The sequence below is a fragment of the Aulonocara stuartgranti genome (genome assembly GCF_965226115.1).
Source record: "Aulonocara stuartgranti genome assembly, chromosome: 7".
NCBI lineage: Eukaryota > Metazoa > Chordata > Actinopteri > Cichliformes > Cichlidae > Aulonocara > Aulonocara stuartgranti.
Window position 1 is genome coordinate 35,845,457 of NC_138945.1, and position 19,409 is coordinate 35,864,865.

General features: G+C 43.6%; 1 long non-coding RNA gene across 1 annotated transcript; it reads right to left on the bottom strand.

Moving 5' to 3' along the window:
* Positions 1-64: 64 nt before the first annotated feature.
* LOC309709632 lies at positions 65-19,313 on the bottom strand. The gene is made up of 3 exons (XR_014277558.1): positions 18,250-19,313; positions 16,261-16,367; positions 65-542 (listed from the first exon to the last, which is right to left on the bottom strand). It is a non-coding gene; the product is annotated as an uncharacterized lncRNA (long non-coding RNA).
* Between the last annotated feature and the right edge of the window lie 96 nt (positions 19,314-19,409).

Below are 19,409 nucleotides of genomic sequence, written 5' to 3' on the forward strand. Positions count from 1 at the left end.
TCACTCTGAGCCAAGCATACCTTTGCATATTTGCAAATGCACACAGTGGTGTACAGTGGTTTGTTTCTACAATTTGTATCCATGATTGAATAATTTGAGTTTCTGGACTATGTCAAAAACCCATGCACCTTATAAAAACTGAACACAAATTATTAGATTCAATTTCCTGGCTGCTTCAGCCTGTGTTGTCATGATTGCATGTTAGCAGTTAACAGCGCTCAGACTGAAAAGTCATGGTGGCCCGTAGCACATGAGTGCATCAAAAACTGGGGAGATGTGCTGCAAAATTATTATTTAGTGTGAATAACATGTGCATATATTATTCTGTGTCTATTATAAAATGATGCCCACAGACTTCCTTAGAGATATTATATTTTTTTTAAAAATTTCCTGCAGGAGATCTTTATCCTTCAAGTTCAGGTCCTCTACTGGTGGCTTGGGAGCTTGAGGGTCCTGCACAGAATCTGTCCAGTTCCTAGGACTGTGTTCTTCTGGACATAGATCTCAGATGTTGTTCCTGGGATCTGCTGGAGCCACAATTGCTATACATTATTAAAATAAAAAAATAAAATAAAAAAAGATTTATCAAACAACTTGATTCATTCCACAGTGGACATTATACCATTTGTAAACATACCCTGAAGCCCCAGGAATCTGGCTTTTTCATGATCCTGTGTCATTTGACCCATCATTTTGAGTTTTTAAATGTTTTGATGGTTTATGGTTTATGTTTAAGTTCATTTAGTTATCTTAAGCTCCTAGATTTCCAAGTTATAGTTCATTGTTTATTAGATTCTGTGTGTTTCTGTGTGATAATGAGGCTGCAGCATGGATACGGACATATGATCACAATGATCATGTTTTCCTTTGTGATAATCCAGAATCTGCTATAATTTTTAAAGAATTAAAGAAAACACAGGCCTTGTTATAAATAACTATACTGCTCTCTACTGGTGTATGATTTAACTGCCAATATATTTTAAAAACAGCTTGAAAGTGTAATCTATGAACTTGGCAAATAAGTATCCGCAAGGATAACCACAAATCCTTAAAATTCTGTTAACAATCTTCTGAAACTGAAATATGCACAAGGAAACCAAACTCCAAGTCCCAGAGTTTGCACACTTAAACATAACACCAATGTGTGGGTGGTGCTATTATACTGATTTTTGCTACTACTGTTTCTACGACTACTAATACTGCACATAATAGAAGTCACAGACTGATGCAACATATGATTAGGCAATGTGTTACTGCTCAGAATACATGATGGAAAAATGTAGAAATTACATTTCCTGTTAATCCCCTTCTTGTCATGGTCCGCGGCCCGGCGTCCGGGGTGCTGCTGGGATGTCCACGCCCACGAGCGTGGCTGCTAACCCCACACCTGCATCCCATCCCAGGCGATCACCAGGTGGACTATTTAATCCTGCCCTACCTGCTGCTCCACGCCAGTCCGTAGTCGCCTCTCAGCGGTAACGTACGCCTGCGGAAAAGAACTCGTATGACAAACTCTCCATCGGACCTAACACTGTTTTTCTTTCCCTGTGTACCCAGATCACAACTCGGCGTGTTTTTTTGAGCCACCTGCCTGTCCACCTGTCCGCCTGAGATTCGGTTCACATTCAGCTTCGCCGTCTCGACCCCTTTTGGAGCTCCACCCCCCCTCTGGTTCTCTCGGCCCGGCTATCACCGTGAGACGCACACTCCACCTTCCCTCGTATGCTGCCTTTTTTCCGCACCCCAGTAATCTGTCTCTCTTTTTGTTTTACAGCCTCTCACAGCCCCGCTCTCGGCGTTCCCTGTGCGGTCCCTCGGTTTCATCTGGTTTCACCCGTTGTTTTTCTGGCTACCCTCACGGGACACCTTTAGTTTCAATAAAAAGATTACTTTCTTTATTCGCTCATTCCCTAGTGTGTGTGTTCTGCTCCTGGGTCCTGCCTGCGCTCGGAACTTCGGTTCATGACAGTACGGACTGGCCAGTATGGACCCAGCAGATCCACTCCGCTCCGCTATTAATAAACAGGGCGCTATCCTCGGTCGCCACGATCAGCAGCTCCAGTCTCTCCAAGACCGTTGTCAAGAGCTCAGTGACACTCAGAATAAATTACAAACTAGGCCGTCCGACCCCGTGCACCGCGGCGTGTCGCCTCCGCCGCTGGAACCCTTCCACGGGGAGCTAGACCTGTGTGGGGGGTTCCTTTTCCAGTGCTCCTTGTTTTTCAGTCGCACGCCTGATGCGTTCCCCACGGATACTGCTAAGATCTCCCACTTCGTGGGATTGTTACGGGGGCGTGCTCTAGCATGGGCTGAAGCCTACTTAAGTTCTCACCCCATTCGTGATTGCGAGTACGATGACTTCCTGGAGGAGTTCCAGGCTACGTTTTCCCCTCCGGTATCGGAGGACGATGCCGCGCAGAAGTTGCTGGGGCTCCGTCAAGGGCGGCGCAGTATTGCGGAGTACCTCGTTGAATTCCGTACTCGAGCGGTCGCTGTGGGTTGGCCCGATTCGGCTCTTCGTGGGGTTTTTTTACGGTCGTTAAATGACCAGATGAAGGACCAACTGGCTTTTCACGAGGAGACCAGATCCTTTGATGAATTGGCCTCCCTTTCCCGTAGGATTGACAGACGCTTGCGGGAGAGGGATGCCGAGCGGCGGTCTAAGCCTATGGGCTCCGTATTGCGCCCCGGGTTTCGCGTTTCTCCGCCCCCGCCCCCAGCTGCGTGTGCGCGCTCTCCGTCGCCGCCCCCGCCTGAACCCATGCAGATCGGACGCTCTCGGCTTTCTCCGGAGGAGAGGGAACGCCGATTTCGGGCTGGAGAATGTCTGTACTGTGGGAGGCCCGGTCACCGCATCGCTGTTTGCCCGGTCCGCCCAAACGACCCGGCCCACCGGTGAGTCCGGGGATACGGGTGGGCAGCACTCTAAGCACTACTAGACCCCGATTGTTACTGTCCGTTACTATCGTGACTTCTAATCAGACTTTTACATGCCCCGCGTTAGTGGACTCCGGGGCGGAACAGAACCTTATGGATGAGAAGCTGGCTAAGAGGCTAGCTGTGTCTCTTACTCCACTCGAACCGCCCATCCCTGCGTCTACATTAAACAACCAAGTGTTTGCATACATAACTCACCAAACCGCGCCCGTACGGTTAATCACATCAGGTAACCACCAAGAGCAGCTGTCCTTTTTCACTTTTCCTGCTCCTGACACCCCGCTTATCCTAGGCTACCCCTGGTTACAGAGACATAACCCACACATAGATTGGGCCGGAAAAAGTATCGCGAGCTGGAGTGTGTTTTGTCTGGCGAACTGCCTGAGGTCAGCCGTTCCCTCCGCCTCAACGGAACGGAGGCCCGCCCCGCCACCCGCGCCGGACCTCTCTTCCGTGCCCCCCGATTATCACGATCTCCAGCAGGTGTTCAGTAAAGATGAGGCGCTCTCACTCCCGCCTCACCGTCCATATGACTGTGCTATCGATCTGCTCCCGGGAGCTTCGCTGCCCTCTAGCAGATTATACAACCTGTCTCGCCCCGAAAGAGAAACCATGGAGAATTACATCCAGGAGTCGCTAACTGCAGGACGTATTAGGCCGTCATCCTCTCCCGTGGCTGCAGGTTTTTTCTTCGTGGGAAAGAAAGACGGGACGCTCCGCCCGTGCATCGATTACAGGGGGCTGAATGACGTCACCGTCAAAAACAAATATCCCCTCCCACTCATTAGTTCTATTTTTAGCTCACTCCAGGGAGCTACGGTCTTCACCAAACTAGATCTGCGGAACGCCTACCACCTGGTACGGATACGTGAAGGCGACGAGTGGAAGACCGCCTTCAATACCCCACTAGGGCATTTTGAATATCTAGTGATGCCGTTCGGGTTAACGAACGCCCCGGCGGTTTTTCAAGCCCTAGTCAACGACGTGTTACGGGATTTCCTGAACGTGTTTGTTTTTGTTTACCTGGATGATATTTTGATTTTCTCCAAGACGCTCGAGGACCATCGCATCCATGTGAGGAGCGTGCTACAACGGCTGCTCGAAAATAGACTGTACGTAAAAGCGGAAAAGTGTGAGTTCCACGCCTCATCCATTTCCTTCTTGGGCTACATCCTCGCTGGTGGGCAGGTGAAGACCGACCCGGTGAAGATCAAAGCCATATTGGAATGGCCGGTTCCGGAGACACGAAAGAAGCTTCAGAGCTTCTTGGGGTTTGCGAATTTTTATCGCCGTTTCATTCGAAACTACAGCCAGGTGGCCGCGCCTCTCACCCAACTCACCTCACCCAAGGCGTCTTTCACATGGTCCCCTGAGGCCCACGCAGCCTTCGCTAAATTGAAGCGATTATTCACGTCCACACCCATTCTAACCCATCCTGACTCTTCTAAACAGTTTGTTGTTGAGGTCGACGCATCTGACGCGGGAGTCGGGGCGGTTCTTTCCCAGCGGTCTGGGCCCCTGAACAAACTCCGGCCGTGCGCCTTTTTCTCACGCCGACTCACCCCCGCAGAAAGGAATTACGACATCGGCGACAGGGAACTCCTAGCGGTAAAACTCGCATTGGAGGAATGGCGTCACTGGCTTGAGGGGACCGAACAGCCCTTCGTTATATGGACGGATCATAAAAATCTACTGTACCTTAGAACCGCCAAGAGGTTAAATCCCCGTCAAGCTCGCTGGTCCCTATTCTTCGCCCGTTTCAACTTCACACTCTCCTATCGTCCCGGGTCACGAAACATCAAACCCGATGCGCTCTCCCGTCTGTATTCCCCCGACAGCGAGGCGCCCCCCCCCCGCCACCATCCTGCCTGCCTCCTGCGTGGTGGGTGCTCTCACCTGGGAGATTGAGGAGACCATTCGTCAAGCGCTCCCAGGGGACCCTGACCCAGGGACCGGACCGCCGGGACGGCGCTTCGTTCCCGCCGCCGCCCGGGGAGCGGTCATCCACTGGATCCACACAGCACGATTCGCGTGCCACCCGGGCGTGAGCAGAATGGCGCGCCTCCTCAGCAGACACTTCTGGTGGAAATCGCTACTACGGGACGTGAGGGACTACGTGTCTGCCTGTGCCGTCTGCGCTCGTAATAAACCATCCACGAAACATCCCATGGGCCAGCTCCACCCACTCACTACTCCCCACCGGCCCTGGTCTCACATCTCGCTCGACTTTGTTACCGGTCTCCCCACCTCTTCTGGAAAATGTGTCATCCTCACCGTTGTGGATCGGTTTTCTAAGGCCGCCCACTTCGTCCCGCTAGCCAAGCTGCCCTCGGCTGCTGAGACTGCCCAAGCGTTAGTCACGGAAGTCTTCAGGCTCCACGGAATTCCCCTGGACATTGTCTCCGATCGCGGTCCCCAGTTCACCTCACAAGTGTGGAGGACCTTCTGCTCCATTCTCGGCGCCAAGGTCAGTTTGAGTTCCGGTTTCCACCCGCAATCCAATGGGCAAACTGAACGCCTTAATCAGGAGCTGGAGACTATGCTGAGATGCGTAGCCAGTCAAAACCCCTCCTCCTGGGTTACTTACCTGCCCTGGGTGGAGTACGCCCACAATACTCACACCTCGTCCTCCACCGGCTTCTCTCCTTTCGAAGCGTCCCTCGGGTATCAGCCTCCGCTCTTCCCGGAAGAGGACCTGTCCCTCTCCGTCCCGTCGGCCCCTCATCACCTCCGGCGCTGCCAACGTGTGTGGCGCTGCGCTCGCCGCGCCCTCCTGCGCGCAAAGGAACGACAGGCGCACTACGCCGATCGTCGCCGCACCCCAGCCCCTGACTACCAGCCGGGACAGAAGGTTTGGTTGGCTGCTGGGAACATCCCGCTCCGGGGCACGTCCCGCAAACTGGCTCCCCGTTTCATCGGGCCGTACGAAGTGGACCGAGTCATCAACCCGGTGGCAGTCAGGCTCCGGCTTCCGGCCTCTCGGCGTGTGCATCCCACGTTCCATGTGTCTCAACTTAAGCCGGTCCGCCTCAGCCCCCTGTGCCCTCCTTCCGAGCCCCCTCCTCCCGCCCGGCTCGTCGGCGGCCATCCGGCCTATGCGGTCCGGCGGATCCTGGATGCGCGCCGGCGCGGGCGCGGCTGGCAGTATCTTGTGGATTGGGAGGGATACGGCCCCGAGGACCGCCTCTGGGTCCCGCGCTCCTTCGTTCTGGACCCTCGTCTCATCTCTGCTTTCCGTGCTTCTCTCCGCAGGCGGGGTCCCGGCCGGCCGCCTGGGGGCGACCCTTGAGGGGGGGGTACTGTCATGGTCCGCGGCCCGGCGTCCGGGGTGCTGCTGGGATGTCCACGCCCACGAGCGTGGCTGCTAACCCCACACCTGCATCCCATCCCAGGCGATCACCAGGTGGACTATTTAATCCTGCCCTACCTGCTGCTCCACGCCAGTCCGTAGTCGCCTCTCAGCGGTAACGTACGCCTGCGGAAAAGAACTCGTATGACAAACTCTCCATCGGACCTAACACTGTTTTTCTTTCCCTGTGTACCCAGATCACAACTCGGCGTGTTTTTTTGAGCCACCTGCCTGTCCACCTGTCCGCCTGAGATTCGGTTCACATTCAGCTTCGCCGTCTCGACCCCTTTTGGAGCTCCACCCCCCCTCTGGTTCTCTCGGCCCGGCTATCACCGTGAGACGCACACTCCACCTTCCCTCGTATGCTGCCTTTTTTCCGCACCCCAGTAATCTGTCTCTCTTTTTGTTTTACAGCCTCTCACAGCCCCGCTCTCGGCGTTCCCTGTGCGGTCCCTCGGTTTCATCTGGTTTCACCCGTTGTTTTTCTGGCTACCCTCACGGGACACCTTTAGTTTCAATAAAAAGATTACTTTCTTTATTCGCTCATTCCCTAGTGTGTGTGTTCTGCTCCTGGGTCCTGCCTGCGCTCGGAACTTCGGTTCATGACACTTCTCAAAATAACAGATTCAGAGCTTTAGGTCCGTTTACTTTTTTCAAATTACTTAAATTACTTGTGTTTATGCTTGAGTGTCGCTTCCATTTTCACTTCCCCCTTTTTGGGTTGCAGACAAATTTCAGTTTTATTTTGAGTCATTAAAGCAAAGGTGTGACACATGCAGCCCAGCTCGCCAAAGGTTCGCCTGCAGCCCACTGCGTAGAGCTGAAATGTGAAATCTGCAGTTATTTTCTTTTTTTTTGTAAACCTCACTGCCACACCTGCTATACCTGACAGTGAGGTTTAAATGTATCTTCTCTGTAAAGGCCACCAGAGGGAAAGTCCTCTGTTTGCAAAGATTCAAAATTAGGTACTAATGAGATCACAAAGAGGTATTTAAGGTGTGGTGCATCTTCAAAGTACTGTGGGAAAAGAAGCTGTTCAACATCCTTTAAGTCTTGCAATGTGTGCCATAGGGCAGCAGTTCAAAGAGGGTTGCGGTCTCCAATAATATTAGAGGCCCTTCACTGGCCCTTCTCTCTAGAAAAGCTGTGTGCCTATGATGTTCTCTGCAGTTCTGATAAAAAGCCATGCCATCAGGTGCTGTCAGCACACTCTCCCCTGTGCATTTGGTAGAAGTTGATGTCTGATTCTCCTCAGCCTTCTCAAAGGGGTTGTTGTGTCATGTTACTGGTGACAGTGGAAGTCGAAGAAAAGACCTTACTGATGATCACTCCCAGAAATTTGAACTGGGACAGTGCTATCCAGCTCCACATGGTTTGATCAGCTCATGCCAAACTTTAAAAACGGCCTGGAAAGAAAGAAATTATTCAAGGACCAACTTATTCTTCTCTGTCCATTTTATTTTCAGTTCACATTCATGGCAGTAAGATCTTCATCATTTATGCGATGCCAAAAGCTGAACAACCCTTCTCTGTTACTTCTTCCATAACAGAATAGCTGACTGTCTTTGTGTAAAGCCAACACACAGCTTATTATACATGCACTCTGAATTTACCTACAAAGCTACTTTCAGCTGCTCCTTTATTTAGTCGGGGTCACCACAGGAGGTAGCTCCACGTTTGATTTGGCAAATTTTTACATCAAATGATCTCCCTTACACAACAACAAAGGATTTGTATGTCCTTCCAAAATCAAACCAGGAGTCTGTCGCTTAATCTGTCGCTTGAATGTGTAATTCACAACATTAAAGCCACTCTGACTTCACCTAACAAGCTTAATTCATTTCTTTCTTCCTTTCAGAACTACAGTGGAGTAATTTCTCCCCTTTAAGGAAAGCTGAAACTGATGTCCTTTCAACCACTGCACTGAGCCTGAACTGATGGTTGGACATTCGTCTTCAGGATTTTTTATTAGAGAGCAGAATATATCAATTACAGTGAGGCCTCCAGGCCCTGAAGCAGCAAAGCAGCCCCACACTATGTTACTACCACTGCTATTTTTGAATATTCTCATGATGTTCATTTTATGAAATACTGTGTTAGTTTTATGCCAAATGTAATGGGAATCAAAACTTCCACATAGTTCAGCGTTTGTCTTGTACGTCTGTGGTTTTTGCTTTGAAGCTCTCCCATGGATGCTGTTTTAGGCCAGTCTGTGTAATTTTAAAACTGTACATACTGTATATTCTGTGTATTTATTATTTCACTCCTATTGCCTGTTCTTATTGTCTTTATCTTCAACTTATGCTGCTCGGTTGTTTGTTAATTGCTCCTTGGGGATAAATAAAGTCTTCTGATTCTGATTCTCTTTCTTCTTGTCGACTCATGAAGTCTAACCATAACGGAAACGAGATAAGCCTTAAGTTCTGTAGCTGTTGTTCTGGGTTTTGTTGTGACCTAATGGTTTAGTCATTGATGCACTGTTGTAGAAGGTTTGGGTGGCCAGCCACTCCTGAGAAAGTTCACCACTGTTCCAAGTTTTCGCCTTTTGTGGATATTGATTTTCACTGTGGGTCACCGGAGTCATAAATCCTTGGAAATGGCCTTGTAACTCTTCCCAGACTGATAGATGTTGTTTTTCAACTGCTTCTTTAGATCCTGTTTTGATGTGTTGCTTTTTGACCTCTCTTAGTCTACTTCACTTTGTCAGACAGGTTGTATTTAGGTGGTTTATTTATTCAAGCATATGGCAGTAATCAGACCTGGGTGTGAATACTGAAACTGATCTTTGAAGCTTTCCAAAAAAAGTGGTCAAGTACACGACTTAAGGCCAGGTACATTTAGATATCTTTTTTCTCTTCATAGAAAAACATGAACTCATCATTTTTTTAAAAAAAACAGCATTTTGTATTTACTTATGTTACTTTTGACAAATATTAAAATTTGTTAGATGTTCTGAAATGTGTAAATGTGACAAATATTAAAAAAAAAATAACACAAAAAAATTAGGAATAAGGCAAGTACTCATACAGAGTTGTTCTCATCTTCTGTCTTTGTGTTTTAGTTTTGACTTCACTATCTTCACTTTGCAAAAGTGCTGTTAAACTTGCCAGCCCCTGGCAAAGCAACACATCCTTAATTCCTGAGAAACACATCCAGTTCTCTTTCTCTGTGGCCTCACCCATACTAATCTTATCAGTCACCTACAGTCACACTCCAGGCACACACGTCTATCCACAGCGCTGCGCACGGCACAAGATGTCTACAGTCTAGGGAGATGTACTGGCTCACTGTGATGAGGATAAGCCAGCACACTTTGAACACATGAAAGTGAAGTTTTTCATCACCGCATTAGAATGTTTGAGTTGGTGCCCAGTCTAAATTTAAATGTTAAAAAAACCAAAGAAAAAATTTTAAATGCTCAGAACAAGAGGAGAAATGTGAGAATGAATGATATTTACTACGAAGAGTCTTTATAACTGGTGGAAATAATGTTGGGAGAATATTTTGTGCTATAATGCAACTGATCCCCTTTGATATATCAACATGAATGTAAATGAAGAAAATGCTGGAAACCTATGACACACTATGTTAAACAATGATTTAATTATAAGCTTTAAAATAAAAAACCCCACTAAAATACAATTACACTCCACAGTAGATAGAGTAGTAGATGGTATTACTAGTAAGTATTTGTAAGTATAAAATCATACAGATCTTTTAAGAATCATTTTCTTCATGGTCAGTATAATCAGTTACTAGTTCAAATTATCATCCTTTTAAATGAACAAGTAATGCTGGATCTGCATTATCTTGTTTCACCAACACTACTAAAAAATGAAATTGGCACGCCGGTGTAGACACAGGCAGTCAATCAACAGTTTCAGTTCAAGTTTTTGAACCATTTTCAGGGAAACCGAAACCTTTTCCAGAGAATCGCACAGCCAAACCTTTGAACCTGAGTAAGCTGGTTCAAGAGAGATTGATTTAGATAACTGCACATCTAATCAGATACCGCCTTAGTGGCACTTTTAATGTGAAAATATTCTATGTTTATGATTGTATTTGATTTTAATTATATCTGAATACTTTTAAACTCCACACTAAATATTTCACATTACAAACCCTTAGTGAGCTACATTTATGATTGCTAATTTTATTTTTAACTTGATATCAGACTTGTACTACATTTCAGCTATTCTAGTACAGCTACTGTTGTTAGATTTGTATTGTTGATTGTCATTTATGCTTAGAAATATTTAACCATATATGCTTAGAAGTGTATAATCATTTGTAGATTGAAAGAATGTCTCATCCTAGGAGGTCTGTAACAGCTCTGTGTAGCATGAAGGGGGAGGGCGTTCACTCCCTCTACAGAGTGTTCTGGCATAGATCACACACCTCCTAGGAGAGGTCGTATCTTCTCTTGCTGATATATGGTATAGCAAACACACGTATATCTGTTTAAGTATAAGAGCCTTTGTTCAGATAGATCTGCTAGACGCCTGGCACCAGCTAGCACCAGAGTCTTCACAGGGTCACACCTTGAACTCACACACACACACACACACACACACACACACACACACACACACAGTATTCTTTGTTCACATGTATACCTATGTAAGATGTTATATGTTAATGACCCTATGCATATTCATGTAACCACAATAAAAGGAGTGCTATGGGGAGCCTAGCTGAGAGTCTGATGGAGGCTAGGTGGTGGGACGACACTTGGCCCCAGCCAGATTTCCCTCATGCATGAGTAAACCAGCCTGCTTGTGTCTTGCTTTGCAGTGTAATTATATTGTCTTCAACGTTCCAGCGGATAGGTACAAGCTACAAACCTATCAACTGTGGTACTGCAGCTAGTGTAGTACCCACTTTAGAGTGCCCAACACCTATCTCCCACATCTTTACAAAAACAAATTGCTCATGGATGCCTTTCTCCACCCAAACTGTCTTTCATGCCATTTCAATTTAATTCAACATAAGTCAAGTGCTAAGTTTACACAAATGATTGCTGAGACAGAAGTAGGCTACCCATGTAATTGTTACTCAGCTGTCAAAGAAACTGCAGGAGCAGCTTTCGTGCCAAGTGAAGGCATATATGAACTAAAGGTGATTATGTATATTCAGATCTTTTCCAGTGTTGTGTTTGGACTACAAAGATTTAAATTCAAATTGATTCACTTTCTGGGGCTCGAAGATACAGAAGCGGTATGTGTTCATTAGTTCAAAAGAACAAATTAATTAGACTTCCTCAGAAAATGTTACATTTTTCTGATAGGGTTTTTTCTTTGTTTGTTTGTTTGTTTGTTTTAAATAAAATGTTCTTTGACTTTCCAAGATAACTGTATCTGATATATTTCTGGGAGGCAAAGAATATAAAAATCAAAGGAAGTCTCTTTAAGGAGGAAGTCTCCTTTGCTTTATTAGGTTAAACAGTCAGAAGAAAAACGAAATTGAAAATTGTTATTTCATGTCAAATTGCATGTTAGTGATAACATGTAACCCACATGCTACTATTTTATGCACACAAAAAACCCTGCAGCTAACATTTGCATTAATGTTAGCTCATTTACACAGCTGGCTCGGTCTTAATTTGAGTTACTGGGAACATCTGATGGGTCTCTAATTTGCCTGAGCATTCACTCGATTTACTATTCATGGAATTACATTTTTCTTACGCTGTGTCTACATCAAACTAATAGTGTCATGGTCCTGAGTCTGAGGACTCGGTGTATTGTGTTTCTTTATATTATTCTTTGTTCTCGTTTATTCTGTTTTGTCTTTTGTTTAGGTTTGCTATGTGTTAGTGTTTTTGTTTCATGCCTGCCCGTGTTCTCTCTGTCTGTCCATGGTGTTATTGTGTCTGGTCATGAGTCTGCCTGTCAAGTTCAGTGTCCTGTCTGGTTCTCTGTGTCTGTTAGTTTCCTGTTTTATTCTGAAAGTTCATGTCTCATGTCAGTGTGTTCAGTTTTACCTCTCCCCTGTCTCGTTAGCCTAATTGCTCCCAGCTGTGTCTCCCTCCTGTGGCCCATTCCCTGATTACTCCCTGTGTATTTAAGCCCTGTGTTTCCCTGCGCTCTCTATTGTGTCGTCTGGTTAATGCCATGTCCGGCTGCATTACTCTGTGTAACCCGGTGTTCAGTCTGCGTCTCTCTGCCATCTTTCTTTGTGCATTTTGTTCCTCCTCCCGTGCGTGTTTGGTTTAAGTTGAGTTCTTTAGTTTTCCCCAGTTTAGGTTTGTTTACTCCCCGCTCTGCTCCTCCTGTTTTTGTCACCTTATCACCTCTGTAAATAAACACTCACTTGCACCCCAGCCAGTGCCTGCATTTTGGATCCTTTTCTCAATTCACCACACGACTGCTGCCCAGCCGTGACAAATAGTAACTAATATACAGTGTTGGGAAGGTTACTTTTAAAATGTATTCCATTACAGAATACAGAATACATGCCCCAAAATGTATTCTGTAACGTATTCCGTTACGTTACTCAATGACAGTAACGTATTCTGAATACTTTGGATTACTTAATATATTATCATGCTTTTTACAACAACGTGAATGTACTATTGCTGTGTGATTTATTACTATTACTGAAGGTCCGCGACTCCGAACTGTAGTAAAGGGACCTCTGACTAATACGGCGGGGTCCCTGTCAGCTCGTAGCCGAAAAATAGCTTTACTTTGTTGTGTGGGTCAAGTTTGCTAGCGAGAGACAGAGAGAGGCGTTGAAAGGCTGCTCCAACGGAACTTATTGTTTTCGGAGGAAAACATGAACACGGTGTGCAGTCGAGTCTTAATAGCTTACTTACAGCTGGGCTCGTCAGGCACTCTTCTTGGCTGAAGTGGTTATTATTATATTTACATGCTTCCAGCTCCTGTTTTTCCTCGATGACAACTCATACCTTTCCACTCCCCTTTTTCTCCCTCCTCGCGCTCACAGACCCATAACGTGTATGGCAGTCCATTCTCCCTGCAACACGGACTACACTGCCCATGATGCTACATTCTTGTAGCATTCTGCCTGTTAGCTTAGCACAACAACAACAACAACAACGAAAATGCGCTCTCTCACCCAGGAAACACACAGTCACAGAGAGAGAGAGAGAGCGTCGCCCTGTAACCCTGGCAACCGTAACGCTGCCGCCTGGAACAACAGAACGTAGCTGTCAAACAAAACCCAAACAGTCCTGACCCGCGACAAAATGAAACAGGAAAGTACCGCAGTGTAATCCATTTATTTCAACAAAGTAACTGTATTCTAAATACCACCTTTTTAAACGGTAACTGTAACGGAATACAGTTACTCATATTTTGTATTTTAAATACGTAACGGCGGTACATGTATTCCGTTACTCCCCAACACTGCTAATATATTAGTTGGCTCTCAAAGGCTCATGGCAAGCTCTTTGTCATATATCTTATATCTTTATTTCTCAATGACTGGAACGTGACTCAAAACCTGTCCAATCAGTTTTTGCTAAGTGTCCACAATGTTCTGATGTTACAGCTCTAAACCTGTCATTGATTTACTCTCCTCCACCCTCCACATCACCTTGAAATGCTGAAATAAAGGTACATGTGGGGAACAATGTGTACAGCCCATATCTGGTTTTATGCCTCAGATAGTTTTTTCTAAAATAAAAAACATAAATATAAATTTCCTATAATACCATATTACTAGGTAGTATATTACTGACTAGATATGCCAAACTAAAGGAATGTAGAAACATATAAATGGTTTCTATATTAAAAATAGACCATGAAAAGCACAGACAGTGGCTGATGCAGACATTTTTCATTGTTTATAATGCTTGGTTTCACACTTAGTGTGTTACAACTTCACTCTTCTCCAAGACTAGCTGATGGACAAACACCAGCATGTAAAATGTTAACTGGTTGTACCACACATTTTTGATACTGTCAACATCTGATAACAGACGCTCACTTTAGGTAGGCGGGGTACATAATTTCCCTATAAGATTGCATTTCTGCTTCCTGGTCTCAGCTCTGGATAGTCATGGTTTGGGAGTTTGATAAATTTGGCCAAAGTTGTAGAAATGAGAGATGCAACAAGACAATATTCTCCACAGAAAATTTTCAAATTATCAATAAATCCTTTATTATTTTCGGGACACTACCTAGTCAGGCAGAGGTTGAAGGACGACAAGTGGGTATACCTGTCCTCGCTGCTGATATTGGGTTTTTTGCTCAATATTATTGACAAATAAATGAGGCCAAGTAATAACTAAACAGCACAATGACCTGGTCCCATGACATTCTGCCTATTAGCTTAGCACAACAAAAAGGCGCTCTCTCACCCAGGAAACACACAGTCGCAGAGAGGGCGCGCGTCACCCTGTAATCATGGCAACTGTAACGCTGCCGCCTGGAACAACAGAACAAAACCCAAACAGTCCTGACCCGCCACAATATGAAACAAGAAAATACCGCCGTGTAATCCATTTATTTCAACAAAGTAACTGTATTCTAAATACCACCTTTTTAAACTGTAACTGTAACGGAATACATTTACTCATATTTTGTATTTTAAATACGTAACGGCGGTACATGTACTCCGTTACTCCCCAACACTGACTACCAGCAATACTACCACAATACACATAAGACCAAAAGGTTCAACTCTTCTTTGATTCCCAAATTCAAACACTGTGGTATCACTGAGAGTTAAAAATGGCCCAAATTCTTTCAACTTCAATAAAATGTTCAGTGTGTCTGATCTCCCACATGTTACAATAAAGTAATAAAAAAGAGGATTTATGAAATTTAACGAGTTAGCTTGGAATGGAAAGTTAGCTTGCTCGTTGTAATCTATACACTCTGACTGAGGGATTGTTAAAACACTAAAAATTAAAACATGCAGCTCTATCATTTCAGACGTAAATGAAGGCAGAAAACTAAACAGCAGTAATGTTACTATGGTTACATTAGTTGGGGTAGCTAGCATATAATGGTGTGCTACCTGATGGCTAGCTACAGAGCTAAGGAAAGCGCTTTGGGTTCCTTGAAAAGCGCTATATAAATGCAATCCATTATTATTATTATAAGTGGGGGGTGAATGTTAGCTTTCTTCCTGTCAAAAAAAAGTTAATTTGAGAGTCCCCAATGGACAGAGACAAATGCAATCATATGGCAGGGAAAAGAATGGACCAAAGTTCAGTTAAGAGAACACCTGAGACAGTGTTGGGTGTAACGCGTTACTAAGTAACGCATTACTGTAATTACTTTTCCACTGAAAAAGTAGAGTAACTGATTACTGTTCATTTTTAGGCATTTTAATTACAGTTACTTACAATGTACTTGCGTTACATTGTAAAATAATTAAACTCGCTGAAGATCATTATTTAATTTCAATAATTTATCTTCTAAGATGTCGGACTCGGCTGAAGCGAGTGGCTGTTTTATGAAATGGACATACTCTTCACTTTTCTGAAACAAGCAGACAAGAATATTACAGTAATATGTAAGCTATCTCTTGGGGAGAAAAAACTATCGGCCGTTGTTAATAGCACGAGTAATCTACTGAAGCGCCTGACACAAGAGCATAGACGAACACTTGATCCTTGTTCATCATCCATGGATAACACCGCGGCAACTCCTGCTAAGCAGGCAAAACTAGATTTTACTTCAGCAGCACAGAAAGAGTCTGAAGGTGAGCTTAAAAAAATGATTGCATGCTACGTTATGGAAGAGATGCTACCGCTGCATACAAAAAAGGTTAGGGACCGCTGCTGTAGAGTCTCCGTCTTTTAAAAAAATATATTTATTATTCGAAGAGTTTAATTTCTATTGTTTGTCCACTCAAGGTTTATAGGGATTTTAAAAAGTATTTAGTTAAATTACTTATTGAGTAATTAAGTTGCTTTTCAGACACACTAATTAGATAAGTATTTTAAATACAATATTGATTAGTAATTAGTAATTAATTACTTTTTAAAAGTAACTTACCCAACACTGACCTGAGATGATCCGTTCCCAGCATGAGGTTAGTCAGTAATATCCTGCTGCATGGTCTGGATGACTGGCTATGAAAAAATCCTGATTCTCAGCGTCACCTACCCATACAAATATTATTGAATCCAAATCTTGATTATTCAAAACATCATAAATATTTAGTGCCTGGCAATCCATGAGCCTGTGGGCTGTAGTTAGACCATGAGGTTTTAAAAACTGAGATTAAAGATGCACGGCCCATTAACAGTGTTAATAAAAATCCAGAGAGGCCTACAGTGATCACAAATTATGTTTAAGGTCTTGTTTATATTAAACAAAACAAGATACAAAGCATTAGAAAACTTGTTAATAAATTCAGTGGGAGACTTGGACTTGAAATTTAAACATTTCTTTTCTTGACTATCTCACATGCACATATTATGAAACCATAGGGGAAGTTCTGAGTCATACTAGTTCTCTGACAGATTATATCTAAATCTAATGTGTCAGTCATCTAAAATTCTACAGGCCTTTATATTGAACATCACAGATGGCTCAGCTTATGGTGACCTTTTAGACTGATGCTCGGATATTGAAGTGTGGAATTCAGTAAGACATACAGTATTATGCAAACAATAGTATGCAATCCTAGACATACTTGCAAGAATGATGCTGATAAAAAAGACAAAAGGCTGACAGCATAGCTGGGCAGTATAAAAATTACAGACAACAGGATAATTAACAGTTGCACAACTTTACCTCTTTTGTGTAGAGCAATGCAGTACTATAAAAAAGTATTGAGTCACCCTTCATTTCTTTACATTTTGCTGGGAAAATAGGAAACATGTGCAGTGATTTATTGAAATGTAAAAATCAATAAATAACAATGTGGAATAACAGTTTACAAGGGGGAGTGGCCACAAGTCCATCTGACTTGTGCCCACTGGATTTTCAGTCCAGTTCTTGTTTAATCTGGCGTACCTCAAAATTTCTTTTCTGTCTTCTTGACGGTGCCTTCCTTCCATCGATACAGAACTGTATCACCTGAAGGCCCAGATGCATCTTTCATAGATAGTAGATAGGTTATTTTTTAGGCCTGCCACTTCGTCTTTTGACCCACGTTGCACATTATGCAAGGCATGCCAAATTTTCAGCAAACATCTCTTTGAGACTCACCTTGTTAGTACAAAATTATAAATGTATGTTCTTCAGACTGTGATATCTTTATCTGTTTTTCATAGATTCAACCAGTGGCAGATGTAGAAAATTTTAGATGGGGGAGGGGTGAAGGAGGGGCAAGAGGTCTAGGCAGGGTGGCACATACCTGTTCAGTGAAGTATGGGAAAAGCCCCTATATGTAAACGGAGTCAATTATCCACAAAAACACTTTAGGAGAGACCATGATACAATAAATAGTTTTAAGCTACAGATATCCGGTTGTTCAGTGATGACGCGACGAATCCTACTTCCGGGTCTAAAGTAGTCTGCGTTTAATATGGCTTTTGTGTTGTTAACATGTTTAATGTTATGTATTTTCTTCTATTTGATCTCAAAAAGCTCCTAAAACAGTCAGTGATCACTGTTTTTTTTTTTTTTTTTTTTATATTCTTTATTTCTACAATATTACCTCATAAAGATGATTACAGGCATTAATTAACACAGTTTACAAGAGAAAAACGAAACAAAACGAGAAGAAAAACAGATAGAAAGAAAGAGAAAGGAAAAAAAAAAAGGAAAAAAAAAAATATATATATATAAAATAAAAGGAGAAAGCTCTGTCGGGAGTAAACAATTAACTAAATTGGTGGTTTCAAGCTTTAAAGAGAAAATTCGGTTTATAGGTATTAACGTATTGGACCCACTTATCCCAGCACAGATGGAACCAGTGATCACTGTTGACCTCCCTCGGCTTTTATTACCGCTAATCATTTATTTAAGCTCAGTTTTTAAAACCTTAGGATGTAACTACAGCCCAGCCCATGCAGCAGTATATGAATGACTAACCTCGTATTGTGGATGGATTATCTCAGTTGTTCTCCTGGCTGAAGTTTGGTCCTTTTACAGCATCCTGCCATGCGATTACATTTGTTCCTGACCACCGAGAACACTCACGGTAACTTTTATCGAGTGGAAAAAAAAGTTAGCTTGTTTATATTATGCTAACGTAGCTGTGTCGCTAGCGGTCACGCAGCACATCATTATATACCAGCTAGCCCAACTTCAGTAACCCTACAAACGTTACTGCTGTTTAGTTTTCTGTCTTCATTTATGCTGGAAGTGATAACAGAGCTGTACGTTTTAATTTGTTTCCAAAACCCCGCAGTCAGGACATGCTATATTGTATTTAGATAGAAGCTAGCGAGCTAACTCCCTGCTAACTTCTAACTCCGTTAAATGTCATAAATTCCGTTTTCATGGATGCCTGGATGTTAAACTCAATTGTTACACCTGGTAGAGCAGAACGCTGATCATTTTATTAAAGATGAAAGACTTTAGACAGTTTTTCAACTCTCAGTAATGCCACAGTGATCGTTTGATATATGGACCTGCAGCGGAGTTTAGACCCAGACACGGCTAGTGACATCAGACTGAACAACCGGATTGGAACAAATGATGTCCTATAGTAACAACATCCTGAAGATACAATTAAAAACTGGTTCAGTCTTATTAAGTGGCTGAACAAAAACAAAATCAGCCAACGTCCAAACCTGGAGAACTATTACTCAGGACCACTTTTTAAAAAACATTATAAGTCTGACTCCTTGGAAGCATTGAGAGGTGGACGAAGACTTTCACACAGTATTTATTTGTTTTCACTGTTATTTCACACCTTTGAGTCTATAAGTATATCAACGCTGTTGTATATTATAAGCTTATCTGCTGGTTGAGAAGGCCTGAGCCATGTTTTAAATGTTTGTGCTGCTCTCTGCTGGTACAAAATAATAATTACAATTATCAATGGTTTAAGGTTTGATTAATTATTTACATATACACTAGCCCCAAATAAGATAGAATAAATGACACAGATATTCAAAACACAAGATTACAGCTAAGGCTTATTTTGTAATATACTAAAGTGACAAAACTTCATCTCCGAATTGTTACAGGCGTATCTTAGATCAAAAATGAAGATGAAGTCATTATAAAAAATCAAATACAGATGA